This window comes from Argopecten irradians, chromosome 3 (assembly GCF_041381155.1).
Source record: "Argopecten irradians isolate NY chromosome 3, Ai_NY, whole genome shotgun sequence".
Classification (NCBI taxonomy): Eukaryota; Metazoa; Mollusca; class Bivalvia; order Pectinida; family Pectinidae; genus Argopecten; species Argopecten irradians.
The window spans coordinates 18490037-18506882 of NC_091136.1; the positions used below are offsets into that span (position 1 = coordinate 18490037).

Below are 16846 nucleotides of genomic sequence, written 5' to 3' on the forward strand. Positions count from 1 at the left end.
CTTCTAGCAGTTTTGTCTTCTTTCGTCTCTTCTTTGTTATTTTCTCTCTTTAGTGATTGGTATGTTTTGATTCTGTGTTTTGTTTGTAACACAAATCAAATCAAAAAAATAATATGTTTAAAAAATAAAACTCATAATTCATAACAATATTGGTAACTCTGTACAATGTGAAAAAAGAACATTGTGACGACCTAAATACATGTTATCCATTCTAGTTGTATTGATGGTCGATGATTGATGAAGATGTTAAGTTTGATGAATAAAGATGGGAAATGTGATATATACGGAGTTGATTCAAGAAAACAAAAAAAAAGAATGATATTGTTCTTGATAAAAAAAATGACCATGTATCAATGATATTATGAACAATGGGATGATGGGAATTCATGGTAAATAAAGCTGCTAACTGATTTGAATAAAGTTATGAGTGTGCAAAGAAGCGTAAACTAAATTGAAGGCCTGAATATTATGGATGTTGGTGAAGAATGGTATCAATGAAATATAATATACTACAGGTGGGATAAGGTGCTAGAGTTTACAGGAATGACGATGTAAAATATGGGAGATGATTGATAAGGTATGATCGATAATGAAGTGCTGTTATGAATTAGCGAATTTTGAAAAAAAGGAAACTATAGGTTAGAATGTATTTGTTTTGCTGATTGTTCTAATGTGTAACTTTTACATTGTTGAAAAAGTTAACTTCTGAAAAAAAAAAACTAAAAAAATATAACTATCTATTTATGATCACATAATGTGAAAAAAAAAGTATTATTTTGAAACAATTTAAGAAATGTATTATCATGGTACTGAAGCAGAACCAAGCCGTTGAATTTAATATTAGTTCCATTTTGGGTGATAAAAAAAAAATGAATGGCCCTACTGTTCGTGTTTTTCGTCAATAAATGAAAGAGCATTAAAACGTTCTCGACCCTGAAACCTACTTAACAAGGAACAATAAATTTATTATACAATAGCAGAAATATAATCAATGGTAACAGACTATTTTTAAAAAATTTTACACATATCATTCTCAATACGATTTTATCCGAGGCGTGATTATTGATGAAATGTTTGAGCACAATTGTAATACGCGACGTCTAATCTTATTACACAATATCATCTGCCAAACATCCAGAAAAACCGAATCGTATGGGAAACGCTAAAATCCTTGAAATACAAGTTAAAAACAGGAACAGTACAACTGGACGTAGATCAAAAGCCCGGGCCAAAAACTACACAATATTAGCCCAGCCGGGGCTGAAACTTCACGTCGGTCCGGTAATTATGAACGTCATAGATTATTGATGAATAATCGGCCCCGTGTCGCGGTATAATGGTCGGTTCACAGAAATCAACCAAATACATACAAAAGGGGAGGTTTCACAATAACGCGGGAAAAACGAATCAATATCAAAAACAAAAAGAGTGAAAATTTATTAATCAAAATATAGAAAGAATGAAAATTTACATATAGATAATTTAATAATGTTACTACGTAATAGTACCGTCCGTTAGTTTAATGCGGATTATTAGATGTGACTTTAAGGGAAGGGTTAAACTGAAGACTGTGCCTGCTTGAGCACGAATTTTATATAAGAAAACTTCATAAATTACAATAACTCATTCAAAAACAGCACACAATGCAAAGAATAATAAACCTGATGTAAATTAAAAACCATCATCGTATTCGGGTAGGGTCAACACAGATGAAAATTACAACATAAAGATAAATCATTTAGACACTCCTGCCTAAATATGTAGTATCAGGTTCCCGATGTCTTGTTATATCAAAAAATTAACAAAAGAAGCCAGTCTCTCAGTGGGAAAAGTACCTATCCTGGGCGGGTCCGGGCCGGTTACACGAAATCCTTCGTTTATTTGCAAATGTATTTTACGTAGCGGGATTTTTATAATATGTGTGATATTGTCCCGTTCGATCGAAATCTCGTCCGCTTCTCCGGCTAACAGCATTGACAGTATAATGAAGTAATCTCTCATACTGTGGTTGTTAGAAACAATAACTTCAATTTTCGATTGAGAGGGCAATAATAACAGAAAAATCCATCATTTTTGGGATTTTTTTTTTAATAGAATGATAATCACAAAAGAAGCAAGAATTTATCAATGATATGGGCAGGAGGGGGATGCAAATTCGTATTGACCCTTCAGACTATATAAGGATACAGCCAAAACAATATTAACTGAGGTAGAGTCCTAACATTCGCTGTGTGTCAAACGTCCCAGTAAATATGATTCTACCGATACAGCGACATTTCTGGCGATCAACCAGTCCATATGAAGGGATACAATTGTGCCATTCGTACGTATCTACAGATTGATGTGTTGATCCGTAATGTAATGAGTGAAGATGATCAGGTGAAATCATGAACTATAAATTGATATTATGAGTAAACGATTGCTGAAAACAAGGTAAGGACAATAATAATAGAACGTATTAAACTGTACCTAGATAGGTGGTAACATAGAACATAATGTGAATACTCTTGATGAGTTGGGTTTAATGAGTGCAAGTTTGATGGTAATGTTCCGGTACAAGGCACCACTTTACAGTTCGCGGATCCACAGAGGGATCCGTCCATATCCTCAAATACCGATTCCCAGATCCAATCGTTGTTCACGCGGTTATCAGCGTTGATAAATGTCAGGTTAGAGGTTCTGTACATAAATCCACCACAATTAGAGCTACATTGATCTGTAATCCTCGTAATTCGCAATGCGAAACAGTTAGTTTGATTAAAGTTAACAAAGGTGACATAACGGATTGTGAATCCAAACTTATAAGGGGATATAACTCCTCCCGTGGTACACCCCTGGGATGGAATTCCCGGCAGGTAACCAGCAATAACCGAATCTCCAACTGCGGGACTGTCATCAGTGTACTGATTTCCTTCTATAATAAGTTTACCTTCATAGCCCGCTTCAATGTTATTTACAGCGACCAAGCCTCGAATCTTGACAGCTCCCATGTTTTCAACTTCCACACCCTTACGACAATTCCATACATTTATATTATCAAACATTGCTGGTTGTGGACTTGAGATAGAATTGTATGAATACATTATACGGGGGGTATATATTGGATAGATCCACACACCGTGCCACCCTAAGGAATGTGCGGTATTATCGTTGAATTCGGCAAGAGGGGTATACCTCGGTCGGTGTGTTCCGGTTACAACAGACTGTACAACATCTTCAAGTCTGATCCAGTATCCAAAATGTGTCCCACCAACTGCTGAGTTATGGCGGAAGGTATTATTTGGATTTGTTATCCAAAACGTTGCTGGTGATATATCGTCGTTCAAAAGTTGTGAACTTCCTTTCACAAAAACGCCAAGGTTATATTGGAATACGTTTCCTGTCTCTGTTCCATCTTCTAGATATATCGCCGCGCCATTAACATCGTATATAACATTTCGTTCCACAATAAGGTTGTAAGTATCCCTGATGTTGATGGCACGGTTAAAGGTGTGATGTATTCCACACCCACGGACATACGATCTGGACATGTCGCCTGTCACATGGAAGTTGATCGGATGACGGGACAGTCGGAAAGCTTGGCCGACATGGGTGAACTCCACAAACTCGATACGACTCGTGGTCAGTTGTTTTATTGGATCTGTTGTGTGAATAACTACTTGAGCCCCGAATTGGTCACTCCCCATTTCTGCTCCATATCTACCCTGTGTACATGTCTGGGTTGCTTGGTAACCTGTAGATGAAGCAAATGTTTAAACACGACGACATTAGGTGAGTATGAGTGTTTCACACTGTCATATAGTCTCTAACAAAAAGGTATTACTGGAATTAACGTTTTAACCGTCCTTAACTTTGTTGCGGAGGGTATAACTAACAAGAGGCAGGTTTAGAGGCCTTAACGGTCCCCAACCCCCAATTTACGTGTGCAAAGTATTGGCCGCCGCGACCCTCAGGCATTTGGTTGTCAATCAGGACTATTGATCAATTGTTTTCGATACACATAATCCTAACAAAAGTTTATTAACATTCCCTATGAAATCTGAACAAATAATGCAATATAACTGATTGTATAATTCCCACTCCTCTCCAGGGTCTTTGATTCTACAATATCTGATTGTCAAAAAAAATCATTTTTTGTATCATTTCGGTATTTCGATTCATTCTGTCTCCACCCATCATGGAGTTTTCTGCCAATTTCCTATCAATTTGATTCTTTTGGTTTTGAAGAGTTCGAAAATGTAAAATTATTTACGGACACACGACGCTCGAAACACGGTTTTGTATGAGGTAACCAAATTAAAATAAAAATTATTATACATAGAATATTACCATGACTCAGCACACAACGGACATAATCAATTTGTTTTTTACATAAAGAACCTTGCTTCAAATAATACCTGGATCAAAGCCATCTGGACAGGCTTCAATCTTTTCTCCCACTGAGGATCACTGTGCCCTCGTATCACCACGTTATGAGTTAACAAACCCAACCTCGCACTAAAATCAACTTCTCTTCCAGCGACATCAGTCGTAAATCCAAGATGTGAGTGGGACAACGGACTTGCCAGTATGATTGTTTTATTATCTGCATCAATTGATGCTATGGTTTTAAACTCGCTCTCAGACTGAGAGTTAGCTCCCCCTGTCGTTGATATCACGATCTGATCACCTGGCTGCCACGAGACTTCATGTTGAAGTGTAATATTTATGTCACCACTGTTAACGGAGCTTGCCAACCTTGTCCAGGTAATGTTTTTGTGCATACCTGTAAACATATTAGGTATCACCAATCACCAAATTTCTAAAGCATTGTATCGATTTGTTTACATTACATAACTACACTGAATTTGGTTAAGAGGTTTGGTTGATATCTTTTGCAAACCATTATAACATAATGTAAGTCAATATTTCAAGTCGGCATACTGGCGTATTTATTTACATGTGCCGATACTGAAGCGATTTAAAATTGTATTGAGGAGGAGGAGTGTTAATTGCAACTTTTTATTCTAATTATTACACTTTATATTCGCATATTATCAGAACAATCTGTTTACGAAACATTTACGCAATTTATAATTCGGCAAATACTAGTACCTTTTCATAACGATTCTCAGGAAATACAGCATTATTTAGATGACATGTTACGATTATAAGAACTAGTTTTTCTCACCGTGCAGATCCAGCGTCCCCCTCACGAACCGCTAGTGACTTCGTCCCATATATGGGCAACTCCTTAGAGCGGTGGTGACCATATAAGGTTATAATCGCCTTGTGCTGAAATGGCTCGTCTTCGGTACCAACCTTCAATGATGCAAAAGTAATGTACAAGTAGTTTCCATGTCCACAAATATTTTGACGACATACATGACATTCGTTTCTTTTGTTTGTTTGATTCGATATTAATGTCCTGTTTACGGTGTGTAGTGTGTATGAAGTATGTATTGCGTGTTTTAGATATAGTCATGACTTTTTGTACAGTATATGCTCTTTTCAGGGGCGTAGGAAGCGGCGGGGGGTGAGTGGGGGTGGGGTGGGGGTGGGGGGCAGGGGGGCAATTGCAAATATCTCTTTTTGCCCCCCCCCCAATTTCGCCGACGGAAATGTTTTAAAAATACAAATTTGAAAGAACAAAGTGTCCTCCTGCACATTTTTCATACTGCGCGGCGCATTTCCTAAAACGTTTAAGCACACAATGTTCAAACCTTTAAAAATTCAATACACATGAACTAGTCTAAAAATGTCCATCAAGGAATTTTACTATTTCAAAAAATGTTTAAAAGATTAGTTAGTGTATATGTCTTAGCAAGACAATTTATTCATTATTATTTTAAGTTACACAACAATGTGCCGATAGTGTGAAGCCCGTATGTTCAGATCGAGCAGGGTTGCATAATGATATTCACAATTATCGTTTTTAAATGCAGGTAACTTTAAATCGAAAAATTACCATGTTAAGAACGCTTTTTATTTCATCAAAACACATCGTAAAACTCATTTCAGCCATTCTAAATCGTAAATTTTTTTCCCGGGGGAGACCCTCGGACAACCCCCACCCCCTCCCTCCCAAACAACAAAAATCACCAAAATGCATCGTGAAGCTCATCACAGCCTTTCTATAACGTAATAATTTTCCTGGGGGAGACCCCGGACCTCCAAAACACCAAAATACTCGCACCTTCTGGGCTCGCACACCCATTTGGCCAATTTGCGTACTCATTAATTTCCTGTTAGCGTCGCCACTGCCTATAGATGTGTATAGGAATTTTATGTGATGATATATTAAAAATAATGTGAAAGACAGTATATAAAGTATACATGATGGTTGTGTATTGAATTAATATCCTCCTGTGTAAGGACACTTAATGGTACGTAATATTAAGGTTTTTTACAGAAATAAATGATTTGAGCCTGAATAAAACCCTAGAAGGCAAATCGAATATGTCAAGAATGAGGGGGATTAGAAAATCTTGAGGACCTTTGTCTCCATTACGTTTCAGCTTCCTACGCCACTGCAACTTTTAATAGTGTTATATCATTGAAGAATGCAGCCGAAGACACCAAGCAACACTTCCCACATTGTTACACCAGTCGTCCGACTCCCTTAATGTTGAGCGCTGAGCAGGAGCAGGAACTATCACTTTTAAAGACCATGGTGCACCCGTTTTCAGTACTATGTGACTAGGTGCATGGGATATGTTGCATGGTGTCTTCGGCAACATGCTTCAGTATTATAGGACCATGAAAAATAAAAAGGAAAACACACCACGAATATACTATACGCACTGCACACTACATACACGCTACACACTGCATATATGGAAGGCCGTCCTTATATGATCCTGGCTGTTAATAGGACTTTCATTAACCAAACAAATAAACAAAAAGACTCCAATATGTTGACTGAGTTTGAGGTCAACATGTATTGAACTAGAGGACCAAACTGTTGCCCGAGGCCGAGAGTTCAACATAACACATGTTGACCAAACGTTTTGTTACACCTTCTATCAAGTATAAATACGAAAAAATCTCCTTCATTACAAGTGTATAAATATAATGTATGGTAGCAAATGAAACGAATGTAGTCATTTTAGTTCTGAAATAATATATTACAAAGAATGAGTTTATACATTTGTGACCAATCAATGATAAACTATTTGGCAAAACACAGAACGATAGAGCAATCATAACAAGAGGCCCAAGGGCCTTAACGGTCATCTGATTACCTTGGCAATAATCATATAGGAAATTTATTAGATATCGTGTAATGGTAGCCATCTTCGATTTGGGATCAACCAAAGATGTAACAACACTTTGTCAGGACCATGTCAGGATCATTTCATGCAAGTTTTAGCCAAATCGCACCGGTAGATCTTGAGAAGAAGTTCAAAATGTGTTTTCAAGATGGCGGCTGTGGTGGCCATCTTTTATTTTAGATCGACCCGAAAAATAACAACACTTTGTCCGGACCATGTCAGGATCATTTCATGCAGGTTTAAGCCAAATCGCCCGGTAGAACTTGAGTAGAAATTCAAAATGTGTTTTCAAGATTGCGGCTGTGGCGTCCATCTTGGATTTCGGATCGACCCGAAAAATAACAACACTTTGTCAGGACCATGTCAGGATCATTTCATGCAAGTTTCAGCCAAATCACACCGGTAGAACTTTAGAACTTGAGAAGAAGTTCAAATTGTGTTTTCAAGATGGCGGCTGTGGCGGCCATCGTGGATTTCGGACTGACCCGAAAAATAACAACACTTTGTCGGGACCATGTCAGGATCATTTCATGCAAGTTTCAGCCAAATCGCACCGGTAGAACTTGAGAAGAGGTTCAAAATGTGTTTTCAAGATGGCGGCTGTGGCGGCCATCTTGGATTTCGGACTGACCCGAAAAATAACAGCACTTGGTCAGGACCATCTCAGGATCATTTCAGGTACGTTTCAGCTCAATCCCACTGGCCAAACTTGAGAAGAAGATTGAAATTTGAAAAGTTTACGGACGGCGGACGGCGCACGACGGACGGCGCACGACGACGGACGAAGCATGATGGCTATAGGTCATCCTGACCCGGGTCAGATGACCTAAAAACAAAGTAATTTTTGGTCTGGTTCCGTCTGTTTTTCACCACATACAGATGTAGCAGGGTCCAGCTGCTGTGTATATTATTCGATGCCAGTCCGCGCCCGCCGAAAGTCCCCGTGTACTTACTTTGTCCACGTATAGTATCCCGTAGTGTGGTTCACATAATTTACGGGTATATTGCATTTTGCTACTCGTGGTTTATGTAATTTCCTACGTTTGTATTATATGGTGTGGTTTTGTGCGTATTATGTAAAGTTGTGTCATTTATTTTCATTGGACACTGTTGTGGTCACTTTGATGGGTATTTTTCTTTGCAACGGGTAGGTGTCAGTTGTACTCGACGACCGTACGGACGTGATTAGCATGTAAGTGTTGTCTTTGGTTCAAGTACGTTTTAATTTTTTTAAACTATCATTTATATATCTTTATATTATCAAGCTAACAAAACTATGTAGTGTTTTGTATTCTGTAATTTTGATATATGTTCTAACGTGACACTGAATCCGTTTCAGGTCATAATGATTTCACATATGTTTTGTAAATTGACGGTCTAGTCCTTAGACTCAGACAGTATATTTAATTGTATTTATATATTTGTTTACAGTTCCTCATATATTATTGGAAACATCGGTATTGTACAGGTGATAGTTGTAGGCACAGTATAGTAGGTACATATGTGTTATTTTGATAATGACTGATTTAATTACCTTTAGTAAATCAATAAGTATTAATGTTTGAATGTAATCTGACAGAACGTACCTGTAGTAAATTATGTAAGAATAAGAAATTATGGTATTTCTTTTGTAAGCGTTATGTACTGCATGTATTTTAATCCGTGTCAGTGTAAGGTTTGTGTTGTATCGATTGTTACTTTGTTACAGGGTTATACTTGTAAATAAAAGACAGAGAACCACTTACACCAATAGTACGTTACTGGCATACAAGCATCTCATTTACACATATGCCGAGAACTAATGAGTGCTGCGATTGGTTTACGCACCTTGACCGAAGTCACCAGGTAGTGTCAAATACTAATGAATTTTGACGTCATTGACGTCATGGTGACGTAAGCAGTCAACATTTCAATTTTCTATGTTGACCGGTCAACTTTTCACGGGCGCAAACATCTGAAATATACAGGTAATACAAAGTAAAGGTGTAACAATGTTTTATATATTAAGTTATATATTTGGAAAAAATTAATGATCGATACCTGCAAGTGCCCACCATCTGTAATCAGTATGTTTTCAGCTTTCAGCTCTACATCTTTTTCATCAAAAACAAGTTCGCCTCCTGTAATAATCCATATCAATACTTTAAGATATTGTCCTCAAGTAATATATATAATATATTCATATGGATCAAGGAAGTAATATCAAGTTATTTTCCATATAACACTGGATCCTTAAAGACATATGTATATAGGATACTAATTACCTAAAGTAGTAAATATAGGGCAAAGAAGTCATTCTAACAGTGTAGACAACCGTCCTTAATATGTAATTTAATTTCTTCTTTTGTGTCTACATACCTATTACAATTTATGTTATTCTGGGTGTGACTTTTTGCACCTTTTGAATGCGGTAAGTATTGAACACAACGGTTCGAAAAGTAATCAGTATCAAATTGAAGTTGAAATGAAACAACATTATAGTTGATTTTGGCATGCATGATTTGTAGTTTTCTTACCCATGGCATTCAATGTATATAGGTATTCCTAAATAATGACCTAAACACTGGTTTGTGTCTTATTGTGCCTATCTTAATATATTTATGGATGCAAGTTACGAATAAATGTAAGGCATTACATTATTTGGTTTTTCTGCTATGCTTATCCTTAAACAAATATCACATGATATGTGATGTAATGCTTAGTCCTATTCTCATATTAGAGTCTCCCATTAATGTTAGAATTGCCATTGTATATCTAAAGACGCAAAGCAGAGAACAGTTCACCCTGTTAAATTACACTGACAACAGGCTAACCATGTGCTCCTCCCTGTACCTTTAAGACTTATAAAGTAGAACCATCGTTTCCATTACGTAAGACGGATATATCTGTATAACATTGTATACCTTTCGTATATTATTATTTGAAAAAAAAACCATCTGGGAAAATAATACAATGCATGGATACCTTGTATCAGCAGCATTTTGAGTAGAGGTGTGTCTGTATCGAACATGATGGTTTGTCCTTTCTGGATGACCACGATGTCTCCGGCCGTCGGGAGGCCCAACTCTTTCCCTCCCCAGGTATAAACGGACGACCACACGTCAACAAAATGGAACTTGGCATTATCCTACACATGCGATACAAGAATGGCATTTATATATGTTCTTATATCTACATGAAATTCTACGCCAATGTAATGATAAGGAAAATATACTTATTTAATGAATTTATTTGAGATTACAAAAAAGTTCAAAAAATCACATGTTATCAAAAGAGATGTACGTCACATAAGACCATTATTATTCTGCATTGACCTCATTTTCATAAATGTTTAACTGAGCACCATTGTACTGATATAGTGTGTATCTATAGGAAAAAAGATATTCTTTACTTTTATTAGTAAAACAACGTGTTATGATACTTTATCATTGACCGAAATTAAATGTTATCAAGAATGTCGTTTGAGCGTGGATAACAACGATACGTTCCATACCTCATCTGCTTTTCCATTACATCCTACTTCCACTCTGACAGTAGCTCGTTCTGACTTGGAGTGTGCCTCCGTCACACAGACAACTGTTGTGTTTGACCAGGATGTGATGTTACACATGGTTCCGGCGATCGTCACGGATGAATTACAACCGGGTGTGGATGAAGGGGTTAATCTGGGAAATATCAAACACAGAGATGAAGAACAATATCTCGTATAATTAAATAAATGAATTGTCTTTTCCAATGCCGTTACATGAGCATGAAATCGATTGTGTTGGTTGGTTAAATATCGGAAAAAGCAATTTTAACACTTTTTTATAATGATATTTGTGGTAGATTATGGACAGTTTTGTATTATTCTGATATTTCCACACCATGTCATGATACGTATTCATCTTATTTATCAGATAAAAACAAGAAAAACAAAAACAAAAAAAGTATACAAATTTCAACCATCTAGGTATAATTGATATAACCGATCGAGTTAAACCAGCAATATTATGTTTTTAATAAAGGTGTGGGTTCTAAAAGATTTACAAATATTTAATATAAGTATTTCCCTTTTACTAATGCTACAATAACTATCATCATTTATACCCAAAGTTTGACCCTGAGATTGTCAGTCGTGTTCCGCCTTGTGTTCCTCCACGTGTGGGTGTGACGTCATCAATGACTGGGGTAAGGGCCGGATCATACGTATAACTATTCATCAGTACCTTTGTGACGTTGTTAACGGTTACCGTGACGTCACATTTGCTAGACAAAGATTCTGTAAATAAATACAATCTTGTTTAGTCCACATCACGGTTAGACCATTTGGTGCATGTCACAAGTATGGACCATATACATTGTAGGTGGTGATTTGAACGAATTAAGATTTTTTCGGTTCAAACAAAACAGAGGTAATGCCATCCATGAAGTCATATTATCAAACGATATTACAAGTCAGATGACTTGGTGTTATCGTTCATGATATTTCACGTTCAAACAACTACTTACAACTAGTTAAATACTCTATATTTATATTACCTGTCCATGGTGGTGTGTCACATATATGTGCTGTGGAAGTCGACACGTTATCTTCAGATCTGTTACAAATATTTCCACAAATATTCACCACCGTGTCCTCGTCAAATCCACCACCAAGTATAGTGACTGTCTGCTGACCACCTAAACTACCTATAAATTGAAGAAATGGATTTTGTGTGTTATCAATTTTGTTTGACCGATCTAATACCATACAGCTAGTAAACGATTTAAACATTTTATTAGATCTTAAAAAATATTTTCAATGAAATACATAAAAGGGGTCAAACAACAGGTATATACATTATTCACAGAATAAATGCAATATGCGTCTTACCTGCGCTAGGTTCTATAGCTTGTATCGACATGTTGAAGGTAAAGACTTGGTCGTTGTTGGAATTCCCGTAACCTTTTACATGTACATATAACCCATAAGTTCCCGCACGGTTAGCCCCCACTGTACAGGTTATCTCCGTATCATTAACAGACAAAATGATACAATCATGGTCTCCTATAACAACACGTGTTTCATTTATTGCTGTACCAAAGTTCTTGCCGATGATGGTGATGTTTTCTCCTTTTGTTCCCGTAGAAGGCTGCACTGACATGACTGTGGGAGAAACTTCCTCAGAAAAGTTAAAGGTTTGATTTGGGTACCAAATGGCACCCGATAGTATCTCTATCACTGCAGTGTCAATTGTGTAGTTAGCTTCAGTTGTAAACACAACGGTATTGACTGTTCTGTTTTTCATTGTACATGGTGTTCCGGCGATATAAACAGTTGTGTTAGACAGGAAGCCGTTTCCGACAATAGTTATATCTGTACCGCCGTAAAGACTTCCTTCTGAAGGTACAACATCAAACACAGTAGGTATACTATTCACTGTTATACTCCCGTTGGTATCGACTGCTATACCAATTGGGGCAATGTCGACAACGACTTCGTTAGGACCTTGCGGTAAACTAATAATCGAACATACTATTTCGGAATCCGATACATTTTCAACAAGACAATCATGCGTTTCCGACGACTTCATAATCACGGATACAGTGTGTAAATCATTCCCGAATCCTGTCCCGGTAATGAAGATTCTGGTCGCATTTTCACCTGTAATGGTGTCTGGACTGACACCCGTTAACTTTGGGGTCAATAGGTCATTGTACGTAAACTGACATGATGTGTCACATTTTGCTGGAATATTTATGTTTCCCGAGACAGGTATAGAAACGGACACTTCTAGTTGATTATCAACAAAGTACATCGGTGTCAGGCAAATTATTTCCGTGTAAATACTTGATACTATGTTACATGAATAACCGCCAATGGTGATTTCTGTCATAATCTGGTCAGGTCCTTCTTCAAACCCGGTTCCTGATACTGTTAACAGCGTGTTTCCACCAAGAGAACCATTGCTTGGGTTTATACTAGTGATCACAGGGAATAATGCAAATGTCTTCAACATATTTACGTCTATGTTAATATGAGCATAACCAAGATCAGTTACATAGACGTCAATGTATTGTGGACGTCCGACTCGTGGTTTGTTTCCAGGATCGATGTTACACGTTACGGTAGACACAGAACTATTGGACACTTTACACCTGTAGTCGCCAAAAGTTATATTGTTGTGGTAACTTACATCAGAGAACCCGTTCCCTGATATAACTATGTCATCATTTGTAGTGCCGTTCTGTCTGCTTATTTGGTTAATGACTGGCGAGGCGCATGTCCAGAATGCGAACTGAAGATTTGTATTGTTGGCGGATTTGACTGGAAGAGGATCGGAACAATTTTGCTTGTGAACAGGGGAATCAGAGATTATTGCGGCTTCTGAAATATATATAACAGGAACCAAGATGAATTCAATATCCTTGTCTGTTCTTCTTTATTAAGATTATTTTACATTTTCCCGTTTTCGTATACTGTAGCAATATTTATTCATAAGGAAACCATAGTTTACGAAATTGGTAATACAAATACAATATACCTCACGTCCTTTTTGATTGCAGTAAACTTTTGAACATATTGCCATTATGTGCGAAAATTATTGCAATACATACATACCGGTGTATGACGTAGAGTTTAGGAATTTGTGCTTGGCCTCGTAATCCCCCTGTGTAACGGAGACCTCAGCCTGGAAGGACGTCCGGTCCAAGACCTCAATAGATCCGTGGAACCACGTGGTGTTGTACACGTCAATTATACCACTCCAGTAGTAAAATGTGTCGGCTTTATTGAACTCGTGGGTATACGATCCTGTAAATGGATAATGACAGCATTTGTTTACTACATTGCGTAGCGGAAAGAGGTATGGAAATATGAATAAAAAACACTTTTAATTGCAAAAATGAGAATCCCAGATGTATAAATACGATTATGATCATTTCATGAAAACATCCCCGACACCAAATGCTTGAATTTACAAATTGTTGTAAATTCTATTGAGGTTTCTGAGAACAATCGCATTCATTAAATATCAATGGATACATTAAAGCACGAACTCAACAAGTTAAAGATTTGATTAGACTATATCCATGTATGTAGATGTACAACGCGAAACGAAAAAGTACAAACCGAGAATAGTCTAGACGCTAGCTTAGTTAGAATATCCACTTTACAATACCTTTTGTGGTTCCGACATCTCCACTAGAGAACCCTCCAGGCTTGCCGATCTTCGCCGTCATGTTATACGTCTCCTCAACTCTGGGCTTCATTGTTGTGATATAAAAGGGGAAGTCCCAGTCCCATTGTACTACGTCACCGACCTGGATACTCACGTACTGGGGACTCCAGGAGTAGTACTTTCCGAACGCTTAATGAATAATAATCCACTGAATTAAGACTACAAGAATTCAACTTAATTAATAATACTTTATCAGCCCATAAAGAAAAAAATGGCATCGCCGTTTGTGACGTTGCTTCTGATTGGCTGAGATGACGGCGCAATGATTGCATAGACAAAAGTGTCCCAAAATGAATTTTGAGTATTGAAGATATTTTCTTTTAGTAAATTGAAGGATTAACTTGAATGGATTTTTTATGTAATGGAGCTATAACACAAATATCTGACTGTATTCTCATCATTATTTAGAGTACACTCATATCTTTGTGTTATATCTCCACAACATAAAAAATCCATTCAAGTTAATCCTTAAATAAATGTAAAAGATGCAAGGTTGTGTGACGGCGGAAAATGAATTCGAAGCAAATGAAAATGAGCAATGACAATGGCATTTTTTTACGCTGTTAGAACACACTTTGTCTCTATTTTAACATCCCTGTATAATAAGGCAGTCGTTCAGACTGTCGCCATAATATAGCAATATAGCAGTATGGCCTAAAGTAAGACGCAAACTGGTCTAGAGCTAAAACATTTGAAGTTAATTGTTAAGGAGAAAAAACTGATGTTAAACTTACATGGATGCAGGCCGTGATTATTAACTCTGTGTATTTTACGTGTTCTTGCAATCTGACAGATTATAAGGCTATCATTTGCTGTGGTGACGTCACAGTTGTGGCTTCCGACCTTGACCTTACTCTCATTTGTAAATCCTCTTCCTTCAATTGTGAGAACGGTACCACCAAACAATGAACCACTACGTGGTTGGATACTATTCAGTTCCAAGTTACATGTTATATCAGGGATGTCGTTCTCTCTGTAAACGATTTTTAAAACAAAGTGTTTTGCTTATTTTTTGTGTAACATCATATTAACAGTCAAGCACATTTAAGCACTACAAGCCATTTTAACGAGGTGATGGAGAAACTTGGTGAAAAAGTCACAGGCCAAAGTTCAGCACCTATATATTGTACAAGCGGAATTCGAACTCGAAACCCATATGTGGAGGGCTGGTGGTTATATGCCGAAACACCTAAAATACAAGGCCATCGTAACCTCCGATTTTGAATATAACATAAAGCGGTCATAATCAAACTGCAACAAAGGATAAAAAATCATTTGGTTGAAAACTGTCTGGCACTGCTTTCATGGTTTTCACATTACAAAAAATAATATTTATTTAACTTGACAAGTTTATCTCTATAGTACACAACCTATCTTAAAACGATGATAGAAATATACCACCATACTTTACAAATCAAATCTACTTTCCGAAATGTTATCCAATGTAATCGAAATATCCTTGGAGAGATGTGATCTTACAAGTTTACAGCCGCTCCATGATCACCCACTATCACTCTCACATCATGTGATCCTGGAGAACAGGGAGGTAACTCTGCTATGACACAGGTGTCGTTATAGAAAGTGATGTTAGCTACGGTTTGACCAACTAGTAAGGTAACATTGTCCACTGCTTGAAATCCCGTGCCATGTATAGTAAGTGCACCTCCCCCTGCAAATGAATAAATGGAAAATCGTAGTTTCAAATAGCAACTATTGATACAGTAATTCACATCGTGCAATAGAAATTAACATTTTGTTAAATTCCGGTGTGTTTTAATAAGGGTTTACTATCAAACAGTTTCATATATATAAGTAGGCCTGTATCCTTCATAACTCTTCCTAAATTACCTTTTAGTGAGGAATGTGGAGTTTTGCCCCAAAACACCGGAGAGAATGGCAATAAAACTTGTACAAAGTGAATCCATGTATTGTTTTTAGAATGACTTTAAAGTATTTAGTTCATTTTATAGTAAACACTGAAAATCTAGACGAAAATATATCTAATTGAAATAAATTTCCTTATCATAACTGTGTTTTTATCATTTCAATATCCCATTACGTGTTACGTTCTGATGTTTTTATACATGTACTCCGTGTTCTACATCAACTGGAAAATTCCGCAAGCACATATACATAGTACATGTAGTTATGTTGGGCATAGCTAGATATAAGAAAATTATTATGACAGGTCTCGCATACTCCTTCGTCGCCATAGAAGTATAGAAATATTCAAGAAATAAGTAAGTAAATCCAAAAGGTCACACGAACGTAACGTTTAATTGGCTATTGTCAGAGTCTGTATGGAATGGAATGTCTTTTAATCACAGTGGCCGGTACTAACCCTGATTGTGAGTTGCAAGTTATCTTCTAAGCATATAGAGAATAATCCTG

General features: G+C 37.0%; 2 pseudogenes; both read right to left on the reverse strand.

Annotated features, from left to right (window-relative positions):
- Positions 1 to 16846, reverse strand: part of LOC138319520 (fibrocystin-L-like) — a 103569-nt pseudogene that overhangs the window by 51870 nt on the left and 34853 nt on the right.
- Positions 880 to 16614, reverse strand: LOC138320146 (fibrocystin-L-like; annotated as a pseudogene).